This window comes from Hemitrygon akajei, chromosome 9, assembly GCF_048418815.1.
Source record: "Hemitrygon akajei chromosome 9, sHemAka1.3, whole genome shotgun sequence".
Classification (NCBI taxonomy): Eukaryota; Metazoa; Chordata; class Chondrichthyes; order Myliobatiformes; family Dasyatidae; genus Hemitrygon; species Hemitrygon akajei.
In genome coordinates this window covers 166,144,551-166,163,484 of record NC_133132.1, presented here as the reverse complement: position 1 = coordinate 166,163,484, position 18,934 = coordinate 166,144,551, and the positions used below count along the sequence as shown (strand labels likewise).

At 41.1% G+C, this 18,934-nt stretch overlaps 1 protein-coding gene across 1 annotated transcript in view; it reads right to left on the bottom strand.

The window, feature by feature from the left end:
* Window positions 1–18,934, bottom strand: part of nt5dc1 (5'-nucleotidase domain containing 1) — a 611,704-nt gene that overhangs the window by 338,284 nt on the left and 254,486 nt on the right. The window lies entirely within an intron of this gene.

Here is an 18,934-nt window from a genome sequence, read left to right as displayed (position 1 = left end):
TTTGTGTTAAATTAAATAAGCAAAGATTGTGCGAGGACAGCCCACAATAGCATGCCCGCAACTTACTAAATCTAATCATAACATCTTTGGAATGTGGGAGCAAACTGGAGCACCTGGAAAAAACCCACATGGTCAAGTGGAGAACGAGCAGACTCTTCACAGACAGTAGTGGGAATCAGTGATCACTAACACCGTAAAGCAATGCACTAACTACTATGCAACTGTGCTGCTCTTAAATGTTTGATTATTTCTGATCAACAAATAAATTATGCACCATAACACTATGCACAAGGATTGGAAAGGAACATCACGATTCAAACCATTTTCACTTTGTTAATCATTCCTTGTGCAGTACCTCACTAAATGCCCATGCAAACTCCATAAGAATGTTCTCAAATATTAAAAACTTCATATGCTGGAAACATGTAACACAAGCAGGAAGTGGTCAAACAGCTGGTCAGGGGAGAGAAAGGGAGTTAACATTTCAGGCCAAAGACCTTTCAGTTGAACTGGGAGGGGAGAAAACCAAGCTAGTTTCTAAGTTACAGAAAGCATGAGGAAGAAGTGAATATATCGGATAATGTAAGGCCAGGATTACACTGGATATTAGCGGTGCACAAAATCATCCAGCTAATGAGACAATGGAGGTAAGAATAAAAACACAAAATGCTGGCAGAACTCAGTAGGCCAGCCAGCATCTATAGGAGGAGGCAGTGACGACGTTTCGGGCCGAAACCCTTCATCAGGAGTGAAGTAACATGGGATGGTCGAGGGAGGATAAGAAGTGGGGGGAGGGATAAAGTAGAGAGATAGGAAGTGATAGGCTGGAGGGAAATGGGCTGGGGGAAGGTGGAGAATTATGGGAAATAAAAGAGAAAGAAAGGTAGGACTGGGGGTAGATTATAGTAAGGGGGGAAAAAGAGAGAAAGAGAACCAGACTAAAATTACAGATAGGTATGGGGTAAGGGGGGGGGCAGGGGTATCAATGGAGGTCTGTGAGTTGAATGTTCATGCCGGCAGGTAGGAGGCTACCTAGGCGGGAGATAAGGTATTGCTCCATTGACCTGCGTGTGGCCTCATCTTGACAGTAGAGGAGGCCATGGACAGACATACCAGAGTGGGAGTGGTCTGTGGAATTGAAGTGTGTGGCCACAGGGAGATCTGCTGGAGGTAAGAAACACATTTTCTAGTAATTCATCAACAAGATGACCTCTTTTACAGCTTAAATCTAGTTACCCTAAATTCCCTTTGTACTTTCCATCCTTCACTCACACTGCAACTTACAACTAACTCAATTTTTCTCTGTCCCAATTCAAAAGGGTCGTCATCCTGAAGTATTATCTATGTCTCTCTCCACTGATGCTCACGACCTGCTGAGTGTTTCTAGCCTTTCATGCTCAGACATACTGTATCTACACTTCCATCCTCTAAATTTCACTCAGATTAGTCTGACATTACTACCTTTAAAGTCAATTCATGTTACCTTGCATAAGCTCATATTTATTCAAGTACACTGTTATTATTCCTCAACCACCAGGCTTTTGAACCAGGTGGGATAACTTCACTAAATCCAACACTGAACTGTTCCCACAACCTATGGACTCACTTTCATGGATTCTTCATCTCATGTTCTCGATATTTATTGCTTATTTATGTATTATTATTATTTTGCTTGATATTTTTATCTTTATATTTAATTATTGATTGTGATTGATTAATTGATTGAGATGCAGCTTGAATAGGCTCAATTGGCCCTTTGAGCCACAACACCCAGAAACCCACATATTAACCCTAATTGAGCATTAACCCTAGCCTAATCAGGGGGAACTTACAATGACCAACTAACCTACCAACCAGCACACCTTTGAATTGTGGCACCTGGATGAAACCCAAACAATCATGTGGAGAAAGTACAAACTCGTTTGAAACAACATTGGGAATTGAACCCAGGTCATTGGTACTGTAAAGCGTTGTGCTAACCGGTACACTAACATGCTGTCTTTTGCACACCTCGTTGAACACCCAATTTGGCACAGGTTTTATTGATTCTATTATGGTTATTATTCTATTATAGATTTATTGTGAATGCCCACAAGAAAATGAATCACAAGGTTGTATATGGTGACATACATGTGCTTTGATAATAAATTTACTTTGATCTTTGAAGAACTCAAGCACTTTTCTCCTGATAACAGATTCCAAGCATCTTCCTGGAACTAACAAAACTGAAAGATATACATAGAAACATAGAAAATAGGTGCAGGAGTAGGCCATTTGGCCCTTTGAGCCTGCACCGCCATTCAGTATGATCATGGCTGATCATCCAACTCAGAACCCTGTACCTGTTTTCTCTCCATACCCCCAATCCCTTTAGCCATAAGGGCCATATCTAACTCCCTCTTAAATATAGCCAATGAACTGGCCTCAACTGTTTCTTGTGGCAGAGAATTCCACAGATTCACCACTCTGTGTGTGAAGAAGTTTTTCCTCATCTCGGTCCTAAAAGGCTTCCCCTTTATCCTTAAACTGTGACCTCTCATTCTGGACTCCCCCAACATCGGAAACAATCTTCCTGCATCTAGCCTGTCCAATCCCTTTAGAATTTTATACGTTTCAATAAGACCCCCCCCCCCCCCAATCTTCTAAATTCCAGCGAGTATAAGCCTAGATACAAGAGAAAATCTGCGATGCTGTAAAACCAAGCAACACACACAAAATGCTGGAGGAACTCAGCAGGCCAGGTGATATCTATGGAAAAAAGTACAGTTGGTGTTTCAGGCCGAGATCCTTCGGCAGGACTTCAAAGGGTCTCGGCTCAAAACATTAACAAAACTGAAAGATAGTTCAGCCTTCATTTTACCTTAAATTTAAAAAAGGCATTAACTTTTTTTTCAAATCAACAAGCATTAATCTCATGAACGTTTTTAAAAAAACAGAAAATTACAACTTAGGCATCTGCAATGTTGTTTCTACTACCCTAAGGTGGAAGCAATCAGATCTTGGATATTTGTCTCCCTTGTATCCCATTACTACATCAAACACCATTTTGTGCCTTTAGCCTCCTTGTGCAACTGGTGCAATCCTGTTCCACTGTGTAAAAGTTAGGCACGTAATATATCAAACATTTTCTTTTATAGAATATGGTATTGAATACTATTTTGACACAATTGGTTTGCATTACCCTAGCTGTCCTCATATCTATGAAAACTTTTAATATAGGCTTTGAGAACTATTGTAAATTTGCTCACTTCACTCTAGTTCCTTTTTCTGTGTCCCTCTTTTTCTGTATCGATAGGAAAATAGATCAGCCATGATGAAATGGCCGAGCAGATTCAATGGACAAAAAGGCCGAATTCTGTTCCTATTTCTCTTCACTTCACGTACAGGTAGTGGTAATGGAAATCTGAATCAGGTAATAGTTAGAAGGTTAAAATGACAGCACAAAATCAAAATCATTGGTACAAGAGCACTGTGGTTAGATGAATGAACTGTTTTTCAGTGACTTGGAATATTAATGCAAATCAAGTTCAAAACCCAACAAAACAACTACGAAATTCAAATTCAAGTAACAATATAAGTATTGAATGAAAAGTTGGTTCTTTATAGACAATAGGTGCAGGAGTAGGCCATTTGGCCCTTCGAGCCAGCAGCACCATTCACTGTGATCATGGCTGATCATCTACAATCAGTACCCCATTCCTGCCTTCTCCCCATATCCCTGATGATGATGTCATCCTTTCAATGATGACAAAAATAATCATAACATCCATTTGGTTTACAGATTCCCTACAGGGAAAAAAACCTGCTGCTCTCCGTGTGACACCAGATCCACACTGGCGTGGCTATTTTTTAATGGCCCTTTGAAATGGCCAAGCCAGACACAGAAGTCAAAGGATATATTGGAATGGGAAAAGAACATTGGCCTTGCTGCAATCACTCAAGAAAAAGAAATTAAAAACAAAGTCAGGATATGATTAACCCACTATATCATAGGAGGGTGCCACAGTAGTGTAGCATTTGTTGAGTGCCATCAACCTTACGACAACCCCATGGATAGTGTAGTTGTCCACAGGGTTTTTGTGGCAAGATACGGAAGTAAATGGCCAGGCCTTTCTTCTATGGAGATACTGCCTGAGGTTGGGACCCATCCAGATTCAAACTCAGGCCCATCTACCTCAAAGCCCTGATGCTGCTACACCACCGGGCGGCCCAAGTGTACCAGTTAGTGTGATGCTATTACATCGGAATTCAGAGTTCAATTCTGATGCCAGCTGTAAAAAATCTTCACCGGGTGCTCCGTTTCCTCCCACATTCCCGAGATCCACCACTTTGTAGGTTAATTGTAAATTGTCCAGTGACTAGGCTAGTGTTAAAAACGTGGGGCGTTGGGCAGTGTGGCCCATTGGACCAGAAGGGCCTGTTCCACATTGTATCTTTAAATAAAATGACATAAAAATACATCAGCCTGTGCAGAAACAGAATATTGGTAAATATGTTTGACTTCAATTGAAAAAAGGGATGAATATGGTTTACCACAACTCACTGCTAAATCTCTTGGTATGCATGAATGGCTAGTGACTCTTCAAAGTTAAGAATTTAAAATCTGAAATCACAACACATATAGATTTTAAAAAATGCTATATTGCCAAGGGAGATAGTTGAGTGTGTTTAAAGAGCCAGTCAGTTAGTTTAGTGGTTTAAGATGAAAGGCTAATGTTGCATTCTAATGCCAACAGGTGGGAGATCATAAATTTTGGAGCTAAACCAGTGATACAGAAGACACTCAATGGAAAAATGCTACAGGATGTAAATCAGCTGGAACATCTAAAAAACTTCAAATGAATAAGACCATAAAATATAGGAGCAGAAGTAGGCCATTCGGCCCATCGAGTCTGCTGTGCCTTTCAATCATGGACTGATCCAATTCTTCCAGTCATCCCCACTCCCTTGCCTTCTCCCCATACCCATTGATGCCCTGGCTAATCAAGAACCTGTCTATCTCTGCCTTAAGTACACCCAATGACTTGGCACCCACAGCCGACAGCCACTCATGGCAACAAATTCCACAGATTTACCACCCTTTGACTAAAGTAATGTCTCCGCATATCTGTTCTAAATGGACATTCTTCAATCCTGAAGTTGTGCCCTCTTGCCCTAGACTCCCCTACCATGGGAAATAACTTTGCCATATTTAATCTTTTCAGGTCTTCTAACATTATGAGATCCCCCCTCATTCTCCTGATCTCCAGGGAATACAGCCCAAGAGCTGCCAGACATTCCTCATATGATAACCCTTTCATTCCTGAAATCATGCTTATCAATCTTCTTTGAAACGTCTCCAATGTCAGTATATCCTTTCTAAAATAAGGAGCCCAAAACTACACATAATACTCCAGGTGTGGTCTCACGAATGCCTTATAGAGCCTCACTATCACACCCCTGCTCTTATATTCTATACCTCTAGAAATGAATGCCAACATTGCATTTGCCTTCTTCACCACTGACTCAACCTGAAGCTTTAGGGTATCCTGCACAAGGACTCCCAAGTGTCTTTGTATCTCTGCATTTTGAATTCTCTCCCCATCTAAATAATAGTCTGTCCATTTATTTCTTCCACCAAAGTGCATGACCATACACTTTCCAACATTGTATTTCATTTGCTACTTCTTTGCCCATTCCCCTAAACTATCTAAGTCTCTCTGCAGGGTCTCTGTTTCCTCAACACTACCCGCTCCTCCACCTATCCTTGTATCATCGGCAAATTTAGCCACAAATCCATTAATCCCATAGTCCAAATCATTGACACACATTGTAAAAAGCAGCAGTCCCAACACCGATCCCTATGGAAATCCACTGGTAATGGCAGCCAGCCAGAATAGGATTCCTTTATTCCCACTCTCTGTTTTCTGCCAATCAGCCAATGCTCCACCCATGCCAGTAACTTCCCTGTAATTCCATGGGCTCATATCTTGCTAAGCAGCCTCATGTGTGGCAGCTTGTCAAAGGCCTTCTGAAAATCCAAGTACACCACATCTACTGCATCTCCTTTGTCTACCCTGCTTGTAATTTGCTCAAAAAATTACAGTAGGTTTGGCAGGCAGGATTTTCCTTTCAGGAGACCATGCTGGCTTTGGCCTATCTTGTCATGTGCCTTCAGGTACTCCATAATCTCATCCCTAACAATCGCTTCCAACAACTTCCCAACCACTGATGTCAGGCTAACAGGTCTACAGTTTCCTTTCTGCTGCCTCCTACCCTTCTTAAATAGAGGAATTACATTTTCCAGTCATCTGGTACAATGAAAGAAGCTATCGATTCTTGAAAGATCATTGTTAATGCCTCCGCAATCTCTCCAGCTACTTCCTTTAGAACCTGAAGGTGCATTCCATCAGGTCCAGGAGATTTATCCACCCTCAGACTATTAAGCTTCCTGAGCATCTTCTCATTCGTAATTTTCACTGCACATAACCCTGATACTCTTGAACGTCCGGTATACTGCATATGTCCTCCACTGTGAAGACTGATGCAAAATACACATTCAGTTCCCCTCCCATCTCTGCGTCTCTCATTACAATATCTCCAGTGTCATTTTCTATTGGTCCTCTATCTACCCTTGACTCTCCTTTACCCTTTATATACTTAAAAAAGCTTTTAATATCTTATTTGATATTAGCCACCAGTTTCCTTTCATAATTCATCTTTTCCTTCCTAATGAATAAAACTTAAAAATCTGAGTATAAAAGAATTAGAAGTATGTTTGGCTCTACAAACAACTCCATAAATATTAATGATAATTCTGCATAAAGCATGTACCTCAAAACATGAAAGCATACAAAGAAATGTGTAGTTTGCGTCAACAACCAACACAGTCTGAGGATGTGCTGGGGCCAGCCTGCTAGAGTCACCATGCTTCTGTCATCAACATTCTATATCCTCAACTTATTAACTCCAAACTATATGTCGTTGGAAGAAGGGAACCAAAGCACACAGAGGAAAAGCACGCAGTCACAAGGAGAATTATGAACTTGTACCACACCATGATGGGAACTGAACTCCATTTGCTGCCATTATAAAGTGTAACGCTAACCATTATGCTCCCCTGAAAGGGGACATCAATTTTCAATTGTTAATGAAAAGACAAAGGATAAAGCCCAGAGAAATTTCTTAGTGAAAGGTAGCCAGATACCACATAAGGAAGTGGAGGAAGAGACCTTTGCCTTATTAAACTGAGATACACCCTATCAATGAGTTTGCCATGGTGTGAGTGCAGTGGAAGTTATTTGAGCGTTGGCACTCTCTGAAAGCGCCATGATTACTGCCAACAAATTGGGTTTGGATCTCCATGGCTTGCTGGTTGTGATCACAAATAAGTTGTATATTGAGCAAATAGAAGCCGTTCAAAGACGATGCTGACCTATGATAGCGAGCAGGTAGAGACACTACAGTTGGTAAAGTTATAGAGTGTGACAACTGATGGAGAAAATCCTCAGTAATGAGACAGCAGAGCATTTCTGCATTTTTGTCCACTTTATTCCCCTATACCTTACATTTTAATTCTCATTACCAGTACATTTTATTTAAATTTTGTTTCAATCGGCCTGTTTATCATTAAAGCAAGGTTTGAGGTTTAGGTTAAACACTGGTCAGACTGATGGTATGAAAGTTCCTTCTGTCCACTAACACTATTGGCCCATTGTGCAATGAGCTGAGATCACCTCAATCCAATTTCAACAATAAATTAAAGCTAATTCCAAACTATTTGGCAGTAACACATGAAGAGGCCACCCAATAAGGGAAATGGAAGCCTATGTTACACTTGCATAGCTGGATACTGACAGAACATAAAGAAAAGAATCAAGATTCATTTATTATCAAAGAATGTATAAATTATACAACCATGAAATTTGCTTCCTCACAGGTAGCCACAAAGCAACAAACCTGAAAGAACACGGTTATGAAGAGAGAAATGACCATCATGGAGAGCAAGCGAAATCAGCTCTGATCCCAACCAACCCCTTCTTTCCAGTCTATCTAGGTCAGCGTTAGAATTGACCCAACAACGGATCAGCGAAAGGCTCTGCGCTCTGGAGAGATGCTTTAACCTAGATCTGGTTATGGTGTGGCTGATGGAGTGGAAATGGGAAGAGTTTCACTTTCCAACAGTAAGTAATAACCTCACAATATGTGAAAGTGCAACAATTTTATTTCACAATAAACAATAGAGTTAGATTAATATCCAGTTATTAACACCAAGATAAAGGGAGATAATCTTTTGGATTAAATTGTTTTTTCCAATCATGATTACTTTAAGGTACACATGTAACAGAACTGAAGAATGCTTATGGAATTAAAAAAGTTGAGACTGGATAATAGAAATGCCAGCAAATGTGATCACTGCAGCAAGCTCATTTCAGCAGAATAAGATAAAATTTGCAAAATCTTTGCTGAGAACTTTAGGAGTGCAAGAGTGAGTAGATAAGGGAAGAAACATAACTTAATATTTATACAGAAATAATATAAATTATATATTTGAAACACTCTGGTTTCCTCGGCTGAATAAGTCAAGGGACCCACCAGAAATGTGAGATTGAGGCATGAGCCCCCTCCCCAACCCCGTTTGTGTGGATGCTGTGAAATTCACTACCCAGTTACAAATTAATGCCACAAAATTACAGACAATACACTGCATACTGTTAAAGAAATTATATTTATGAATCTAACTAGGGGGTTAGTAAAGAATAACAAAAAGAAAAGGGCCCATTCTAATTAAACAGTTAGATCTGCACAAGTTGGAGTTCATCTTGAACTTCTCTGTCACTCACGCGCTGGGCCCTCAGTCAACGTGAAAGCACACACCGCCTTCCGAATGTTGCTCGCAATCCATCTGGATCGTATGCTATGACCGGTTCTCCCCAGTGTCCTCTCTCTTCATCTCCTCGCGAACAAAAGCCCAAGACCAACCTTATCGTCCCTCACCAAGAGAAACCTCCCGCTAATTGGACGGCACGCATTCCACATCATCCCTTATTTTCAATAATAATCCAAACAAGCTGAAAGCAGAACAAACAGCTCTTACAGAGCTGCTGAATAAAAATCCTACAAGTATAACAGTAAAAGTGTCAACTAGTGCACTTCCTATATTATTACATAAGACGTAGAATCCTAAACAACACCCACAAAGTGCTGGAGGTATTCAGCAGGTCAGGCAGCATCCATGGATATGAACAAACAGTTGATATTTCAGATCAAAGGATTATCTCCCTTTATACAGAGGGATGCTAGCCAATAATATAAAAGAAAATATCAAAAGTTTTTTCTGTTATATAAAAAGAGGGCGAATGTGGATATCAAACCACTGGAAGATTACGCTGGAGAGGTAGTAATGTGGGACAAAGAAATGGCGGACACACTTAATAAGTATTTTGTGTCAGTCTTCATTGTGGAAGACACTAGCGATATGCCAGAAATTAAGGAGTATCAAGTGTAGTTGCTATGACTAAGGAGAAGGTGTTTGGGAAGCTGAAGATCTGAAGATAGATAAGTCACCTGGATCAGATGGACTACACCCCAGGGTTCTAAAAGACATGGCTGAAGAGATTGTGGAGGCATTAGTAATGATCTTCCAAGAAATTCGGGAGTAGTTCAGGAAAACTGGAATATTGCAAATGACACTCTACTCATTAAGAAGGGAGGTGGAAGAAAGGAAATTATAGGCCAGATAACTTGAGTTTAGTGGTTAGGAAGATGCTGGAGTCTATCATTAAAGGATGTGGTTTTGGGAAACTTGGAGACACATGACAAAATAGGCAAAAGTCAGCAGTTTCCTTTAGGGGAAATCTTGCCTGACTAATCTGTTGGACTTCCTTGAGGAAACAACAGACAGGATAGACAAAGGAGAATCAGTGGATGTTGTTTACTTGGATTTTCAGAAAGCCTTTTGACAAGGTACCACACATGAGGTTGCTTAACAAGATAAAAGGCCATATTATTACAAGAAAAAATACTAGCATGGATACAAGATTGGCTGACTGGCAGGAAGCAAAGAGAGAGAATAAAGCAAACCTTTTCTGGTTGGTTGCTGATCACTGATGGTGTTCCTCCCAGATTGGTGTTGGGACCATTTCTTTTTGCATTATATGTCAATGATGGAATTGATGGTTTTGTGGCTAAGTTTGCAGATGTTATAAAGACAGGTGGAGGGGCAGGTAGTGTTGAGGAAACAGGGAGTCTGCAGAAGGACTTAGACAGATTGGGAGAATGGGCAAAGAAGTGGCAAATAGAATATTGTGTAGGGAAGTGTATGGCCATGGACTTTGGTAGAAGGAATAGAGGTGTAGAGTATTTTCTAAATGCAGAGGAAATTAAAAAAAAACAGAGGTGCAAAGGGACTTGGAAGCTCTTGTGCAGGATTAACTTGCAGGTTGAGTTGATAGTAAGGAATGCAAATGCAATGTTAGCATTCACTTTTAGACTAGAAAATAAAAGTAAGGATGTAATATTGAGACTGCATTTGGAGTACTATGAGCAGTTTTGGGCATGTTATCTGAGAAAAGATGTGCTGGCATTGGAAAGTCCAGAGAAGGTTCACAAGAATGAATCCAGGAAAGAAAAGGTTAGCGTATGAGGAGTGTTTGATGGCTCTGGGCATGTACTCATTGGCACTTCAAAGAATCGGAGGAGATCTCATTCAAAGCTATCAAATATTGAAAGGCCTAGATAGAATGGATGCGGAGAGGATATTTCTGATAGTGAATGAGTCTAGGACCAGAGCATACAGCCCCAGAATACAGCAGAGGTTCCCAACCTTGGGGATCACAGACCCTCTTGCTTAATGGTATTGGTCTAAGGCATAAAAAGGTGTGGAATCCCTGGAATAAATAGGGGGATATCCATTTAGAACAGAGATGAGGAGGAATTTCATCAACCACAGGGCAGTGAATCTGTGGAATTTATTGCCACAGATGGCTGTGCAGGCCAAGTCATTGAGTATACTTAAAGCAGAGGTTGATAGGTTTTAAATTAGTTAGTGTGTCAAAGGTTACGGGAATAAGGCAGGAGAATGGGTCAATGACGATGGTGTGGCGCAGGGGTGTCAAACTCATTTTAGGTCATGGGCCGGATTGAGCAAAATGCAGCTTCATGCGGGCCGGATCAGTCGGATGCGTGCGAACACAGCTTTCGTTGCCTCCGTTTTTTCAGTCTGCTCTCATGTGTCTCAGTCTCTGCTATAACTACAAAGTGTTTCACTTTACAAATTCTGTTTCTTATGAAGAAGACTGCCGAATAAACACTAAAAACCCTGAAAACCTGGTACCTGAATAAACTCAACATTAGCCATATCATACGCCATAGGTGCTTCGATTACTGGGGCCAGCTTTAATAGTAATTAGATATTATCTCGTGGGCCAAAGATAATTCCACCGCGGGCCGGATTTGGCCTGCGGGCCTTGAGTTTGACATATATGGTGTGGCGGAACAGGCTCAATGGACTGAATGGCCTAATTCTGCTCCTATGTCTTATGATCTTAATACTCAGCTTTATTTAATTACAATTTACTATATACTTATTATTATTTTTTTTACTGTATCCCCACAGATTGTTTGGCAGTCTTTGTTTCTGTGTACTGTAATGCCCTGGTTAAAATTTCTACTGCTATGCTGTGAGGTATTTTATTTTAGCAGTTTTCTGTAAAAGCAGCATGTCCTGCGGGTAAGAGTGTTTTGGCTTCAGCTAAAGATAAGGAGCCATGTTGTCCAATTTTGTAATGTTCTGTTGGCCAACTATAAGTTACTGTCCAATGGAAGATTTGGGAGAGCTGTGCAGGATCAGATTTCTTAAGGATAGTGGTTTGGTTTGGGTCTTTTGGCAGGAGCTGCTGAGTGCAGCACAAGTGAAGATGCCGCAGAATGCCATTCAAAGGCGTACATCTGCTTGTAAGAAATTATTTGTGCAGATGAATGGCTCCAAGAAGGAACTGCCAATACTCCTGAGTGAGCCATTTCATTCAAAATCATCTTCGAAGGAAGTTTGAACTATGGTTGGATACCTTCACACAGAATGTGAGTTCAGCACATATGTAAAACGAGATACCTGACTACTCCAGAAATGAGCTCCAATGTTTACTTTGATAATAAATTTACTTTGAACTTTATCAGCTAACTATACATTATGTGGCATATACTTATTTGCTGAAACCTGAAGTGCAATTTTGTTTGTGCCTTGCCAAGTTTAGAGCTATATTCCACAGTATCACATTCAGCCTTTCCTCACTGATTCAGAATGCTGCTTTTAATCTTTCTAATGAGAATTTATGCTTTAGATCAAAGAAGTACTTTTGCTACATTTTCTCATTCCCGTTGTCACTTCATAGAATCTTAGCGAACTAGACCACAAAACAGGCCCTTCGGCCATGTAGTTTTTACATAAATGTTATTCTGCTTGGCACCAGGACCATGGCCACCATACTCCTTCCATCCATATACTTATCTAAACATTTCTCAAACGTTGCAGTCAAATCCACATCGTCCACTTCCACTGACAGTTCGTTCCACACTCACCAGCCTCTGAGTGAAGAAGTTCCTTTTAAATATTTCACTTCTCACCCTTAACCTTTAGTTCTAGACTCACCCAACCTCAGTGGAAAAAGCTTGCACTATTTACCCTATTTGTACCCATCATAATTTTGTATACCTCTATCAAATCTTCCCTCATTCTCCTACACTCCAGGGAATAAAGTCCTAACCTATTCAACCTTTCCCTATAACTCAAGTCAAGTCCCAGCAAGATCCTTGTAATTATTTTCTTATTGCACACAAGGATCCACATTTGGCCTCACCAATATCACACACAACTTAAACATAAAATCGTGACTCCTGTGACGCTGATTTATAAAGACCAATGTACCAAAAGCTCTCTTGCCACCCTATCTATCTATGACATAGCTTCCAAGGCATTATGAATCCGCATTCCCAGATTCCTTTGTTACCAGAATTTATGCTTTTCTCATTTTCCATTCCGGCTCCCCTCTCATCACTTCTCTTCAAAGTTCAAAGTAAATGTATTATTTGTTTAAGGCACAGTGACGTAGGCTTTACATTACAGGGCGACCTTGGTTCAATTCCCATACCTGTCTGAAAGGAGTTTGAATGGTCTCCGGGTGCTTGTAAATTGTCCCGTGATTAGACTAGGATTAAAACTTTGGGGGGGGGGGGGTGCTGCTGGGCAGCATGGCTCAAAGGGCTTATTCCACACTGTATCTCTAAATAAATAAATTATCACACTATCTCTCTGGTGCCCCTCCTCCTTCCCTATCTCCCATGGTCCACTCTCCTCTCCAATCAGATTCCTTCTTCAGCCTTTTAACTCTTCCGCCTATCAGCTCCCAGCTTCTTACTTCAAATCCCCTCCGCTCACACAGCAGCTTGTACTCCTTCCCCTCCCTCACCTTATTATTCTGGCCTCTTTACCCTTCCATTCCAGTCCTGATGAAGAGTCTCAGCCCAAAATGTTGACCATTTATTCCTCTCCAGGGACGCTGCTTGACCTGCTGAGTTCTTCCAGCATTTTCTGCTTAGCCCTTCCATCGTGATATAACATTAAATAATTGAAATCTGTATCAGCAGCTACATCAATGTGGCAATTTAATTTGCCTCAGCAGACATATTTGTGGTGTCTCTGTGTAATAAGGCTAATTCAGGACAAAATTATCAGTAATTTTCTTTCTCCTTCATGCACATTTTGGCTGAGTGCAGCCAAATCCATTTTAATTTGATCTTTTACATCATTACAAGGAAGTTATTTTCATCCTACTCATTTGACGTTATTTAGAACCAGATTCCAGGTGTGGAATATATTTAATTGATCCCTCTGCAAATTGTTTTCATAGAATACTGCCAGTCCAGTTCACTTGATCATTGGTAAGATGGAAGGTGGGGAGCTGCGTGGCCTCAGTGATTCTGAAGACCAGGCCCTTACGCTGTGGTGTTGTTGCAGCCGCCCAGGGGAGGTGATACTGGAGGCAGTGTGGTTCAGCGAGCATCGATGCTGGACTGGGGGGGGCTGGCTCCTCCCGACTATGCTGCCTTCCAGTGTTAGTTCAGTGGAAGACATATGGATCGCCATCATCTGTGGCTGCACTGGTGCATGATGAGGACTGCTGCATGCTCATTCTTGCAGAAACGTGACTCCAGGACAATGTTCCATGAACTAATAATCTACAGGCCAGGACATTCAGGGACTTGGGCTGTATGACATGTTTTGATGACTGTTATATCTTACTGCTACTGTAATTATATGTGCTATAGGTGCTGTGTGTACAGTGCAAGGTTGTTGCTGCGACACCACTCCACTAGTTGGCAAATCTCGCTCCTGTACACCCTCTCGTCTCCCTCTGAGATTCTCCCAACAATGGTAATATCATCAGCAAATTTATAGATGGTATGCCTAGCCACACAGTCACGGGTACAGAGAGAGTAGAGCAGTGGGCTAAGCACACACCAGTGAAGTGCAGCAGTTTTGATTGTCAGGAGGAGATATTATCACCAATCTGAACAGATTGTGATCTATTGGTTAGGAAATCGAAGATCCAATTGCAGAGTAAGGTACAGAGGCCCAGTTTCTGCAGCTTATCAATCAGGATTGTGGGAATGATGGTCATAAATGCTAAGCTATAGTCAATGAACAGCATCCTAACATAGGTGTTTGATTGTCCAGGTGGTCTTAGGCTGTGTGAAGAGCTATTGAGATTGCGTCTTCCTTTGGCCTATTTTAGTGATTGGCAAATTGCAGTGGGTCCAGGTCCTTGCTGAGGCAGGAGTTCAGTCTAGTCATGACCAACCTCTCAAAGCATTTCATCACTGTAAATGTGAGTGCTACTGGGCAATAATTATTAAGGCAACTCGCATTATTCTTCTTAGATAGAAATGATCTGCCTTATTTCTAGTGGTAATGAGACAGCCTACAGAGGAGAGGGTGACACTCTGACACAGTGGTGCCGAGATAACAACCTCTCCCTCAATGTCCAGAAAACAAAAGCGTTGATTGTGGATTACGGGAGGAATGGAGACAGGCTTGGCCCAATCAACATCAATGGGTCTGCAGTTGAGACGGCAAGTAGTTGAAAGCTCCTTGGTACAGGTGTCACCCGCTTTACAAATGTTCATTTTATGCCACTTCGCTTTTACAAAAGACCTATATTAGTAATCTGTTTTCGCATTGCAAAGAGGATTTTCACTTCTACGAAAATTTTTCCCATATAAGTTAATGGTTCTTCACTTTACGCCATTTCAGCTTAAGAAAGGTTTCATAGGAACACTTTACCTTTGTAAAGGGGGGTGTATACACATCACCGATGATCTCACCTGGACTGTACACACCGGCTTTGCGACAAAAAAAAAGCACAACAGTGTCTCTTCCACCTCAGGCAACTAAAGAAATTCAGCATGAGCCCCCAAATCCTCGAGACCTTCTACAGGGGCACCATTGAGAGCATACTGACTGGCTGTATCACACTCTGGTACGGGAACTGCACCAACCTTGGCCACTGGGTACTGCAGAGAGTGGTACGGACAGCCCAGCACATCTGTAGTTCTGAACTTCCCTCTACTGAGGACACTTATAACAGCAGGTGCAGAAAGAAGGCCTGGAAGATAATCAGGGACACCAGTCACCCCAACCATAAACTGTTTCAGCTGCCTCCATCTGGCAAATGCTACTGCAGCATTAAAGCCAGGACCAACAGACTACAGGACAGCTTCTTTCTGCTAGCCATTAATCTTTTAAATTCACATGTCTGTACATTACAATGGAGGCATAACACAAAGATTTTTACTCCCTCATGTTGTGGGATGGATGTAAGATTTAAATAAATTCTAAATTGTATTCGGCATGACATTTAAAACTTTGACAAACTTCATGTTTGGTGGAGAGTATTTTGACAGGCTACATCACAGCCTGGTATGGAAACATCAATTCCCTTGAATGGAAAATCTTACAAAAAGTAGCAGGTACAATCCAGTCCATCATGGGTAAAGCCCTCTCCACTACTGCACATCCACGGGGCACTGTCGCAGTAAAGCAACAATCCACGTTCAATGCAAAGGACATAGGGCATACAATTCCTATAGACAGATGAAGGTTTTTATGCAAAATGTAACAGATCCAATAAGTGTTGCTGGTAATAGTGGGGGCGTGGGGGAGTGTGAAATGCAATTTCTAATCCAGTTTTGCAAAAAACACTGATATTACTTGGTTTATGGTCAAGAAATGTGAACTTTAAGGTGACAGAACAGAAGACATTTAAGAAATGATTCAAGAAAGTCAGAATGAACATGTTCTTTCACAGAAAAAGGTTTGTATTGTCAAATCTGAAGTCCTTTGGATTACAAAATATACTGAGGATAGGTGTGCAGATTCATAAAAAAGCCAAAAAATAACAAGAAGGGTCTTGCCCTTAAACATCAATTGCTTATTCATTTCCATAGATGCTGTGGGATCTGCTGATTTCCACCAGCATTTTTTGTGTGTTGCTTTGGATTTCCAGCATCTGCAGGCTTTCTCATGTTTATAAATAATAATTTTTTCTATAGGTAAGGTACAAAAAGTACAAAAGGGATATTATGTTGAAATTGTTTAAAATGTTGGTTAGGCCTAATTTGGAGTAGTGTGTGCAGTTTTGCTCATGTACCTACAGGAAAGATGCAAATAAGGTTATAAGAATACAGAGAAAATTTACAAGCATTTTGCTGGGAGTAGAGGAACTCAGTTATAAAGATTGAAAAGGTTAGGACTTTATTCTCTACTATGTAGAAGACTGAGGAGAGATTTGATAGAAGTATACAAAATCATGAAAAGTATAGGTAAGTTAAATGCAAGCAGGCTTTTTTCTACTGAGTTTAGGTGAGACTACAACTAGACAAGAGGTCATGGGTTAAGGGTGAAAGGTGAAATGTTTAAGGAGAACCTGAGGGGGAACTTCATTCAGTGGGTGGTGAGAATGTGAAGAAAGTTGCCAGTACAAGTGGTGGATGCAATTTTGAATTGAACGTTTGAGAGAAGTTTGGATAGATACATGGATGGGAGAGCTATGGAGGACTACGGTATAGGTGCAGGTCAATGGAAGTAAGCAGTTCAAATGGTTTGACATGGACTAGATGGGCTGAAGAGCCTGTTTCTGTGCTGCAGTTTTCCATGATTCTTAAAAACAACTTGTGTGTGAAAGTGGGGATAAGTGAAAGGCTCATATGAAATATTTCATAATTGTCTCAACAAAGGAGGGGGATGATATCAATGCTATTTGTGAAATGGAACTATTGTGAAATGTTGGATTGGATAAGCATAGTTAACAAAAAGGAAGTACGAAGGAGCTTGATATCTTTGACAATGAATAATTTGTAGGTCTGGATGAAACTGCGGAGGCTGTGAATACACATTTTCAAATCCTGTAAGTACAGAGCATTGGTGGATTACTAACGTTGTTTAAAAAGGGAAAAAGGAATAAACCAAGTAATTACTACTCTCTCAACACTCATGACTGTGTGGCTAGGCACAGCTCAAATGCAATCTATAAATTTGCCGATTACACAACTGTTGGCAGAATCTCAGATAGTGGCAAGGAGGTGCAAAGAAGTGAAATAGGCTGACTGGTTGAGTGGTGCTGCAACAACAACCCTTCATCAGTAAAGACCCAAAAAAATTGATCATGGACTTCAGGAAGGGGAAGTTGGGAGAACACACACAAGCCCTCATTTGGAGGTCAACAGTTGTAAGCGTGTGCAGCTTGGTAAGGGTGTGCAGCTTGGTAAGTGGTAAGGGTGTCAACATCTCTGAAGATTGATCCTGGGCCCAACATATTTTCAAAATTACAAAGAAGGCATGCCAGTGGCTGTATTTCATTAGGAGTCTGAGGAGATTTAGTACGTCACCAAGGGCTCTAGCAAATTTCTACAGATGTACCATGGAGAGCATTCTAACTAGTTATATCTCACCAACGGGTATGGAGGAGCCACTGCACAGGGTTGGAAAAAGCTGCAGAGGGTTGTAAACCCAGCCATCTCCATCATGGACACTAGCCTCCTCACTTATCAAGGACATTTTCAAAAGATGATCCCTCAAGAAGGCAGTATCCATCATTAAGAACCTTCAATATGAATGTTAAAAGCCCTAAACAGATTTGATATGGAAAAGTTCTTTCCCAAGATAGGGGAGCCTAGGACAAGAGGGCATGACTTCAGGATTGAAGGACATCATATAGGACAGGGATGCGGAGAAATTACTTCAGTCAGAGGGTGGTAAATCTGTGGAATTTGTTGCCATGAGTGGCTTGGAGGCCAAGATATTGGGTGCATTTAAGGCAGAGATAGATAGGTTCTTGATTAGCCAGGGCATCAAAGGCGAAGGCAGGGGAGTTGGGATGACTGGAAGAACTGGATAAGCCATGATTGAATGGCGGAGCAGACCCAATGGGCCGAATGGCCTACTTCTGCTCCTATATCTTATGGTCTTATGGTCTAACATCCAACACGTCTTTTTCTCATTACCACCAGGGAGGAGGCAGAAGAGGCTCAAGGCACGCACTCAATGTTTTAGGAACATCTTCTTCCCCTCTGCAACTTAGATCTCTGAGTGGTCCATGAACCCATGAATAGGATCTCACTACTTTGCTCTTCTTTTGCACTATTTAATGTATATTTCTTATTGTAACATAGTATTTTATGGATTGTCATTGCACTGTACTGCTGCCTCAAAACAGCAAATTTAACGACATACTCATAGAGACCACTTTATTAGGTACATATTAATGCAAATATCTAATCAGCAACTCAATCCGTAAAAGCATTGAAACGTAATTAAGAAGTTCAGCTTTTGTTCAGACCAAACATCAGAATGGGGAACAACTGTGATCTAAGAGACTTTGTTCATGCCAGATGGGATGGT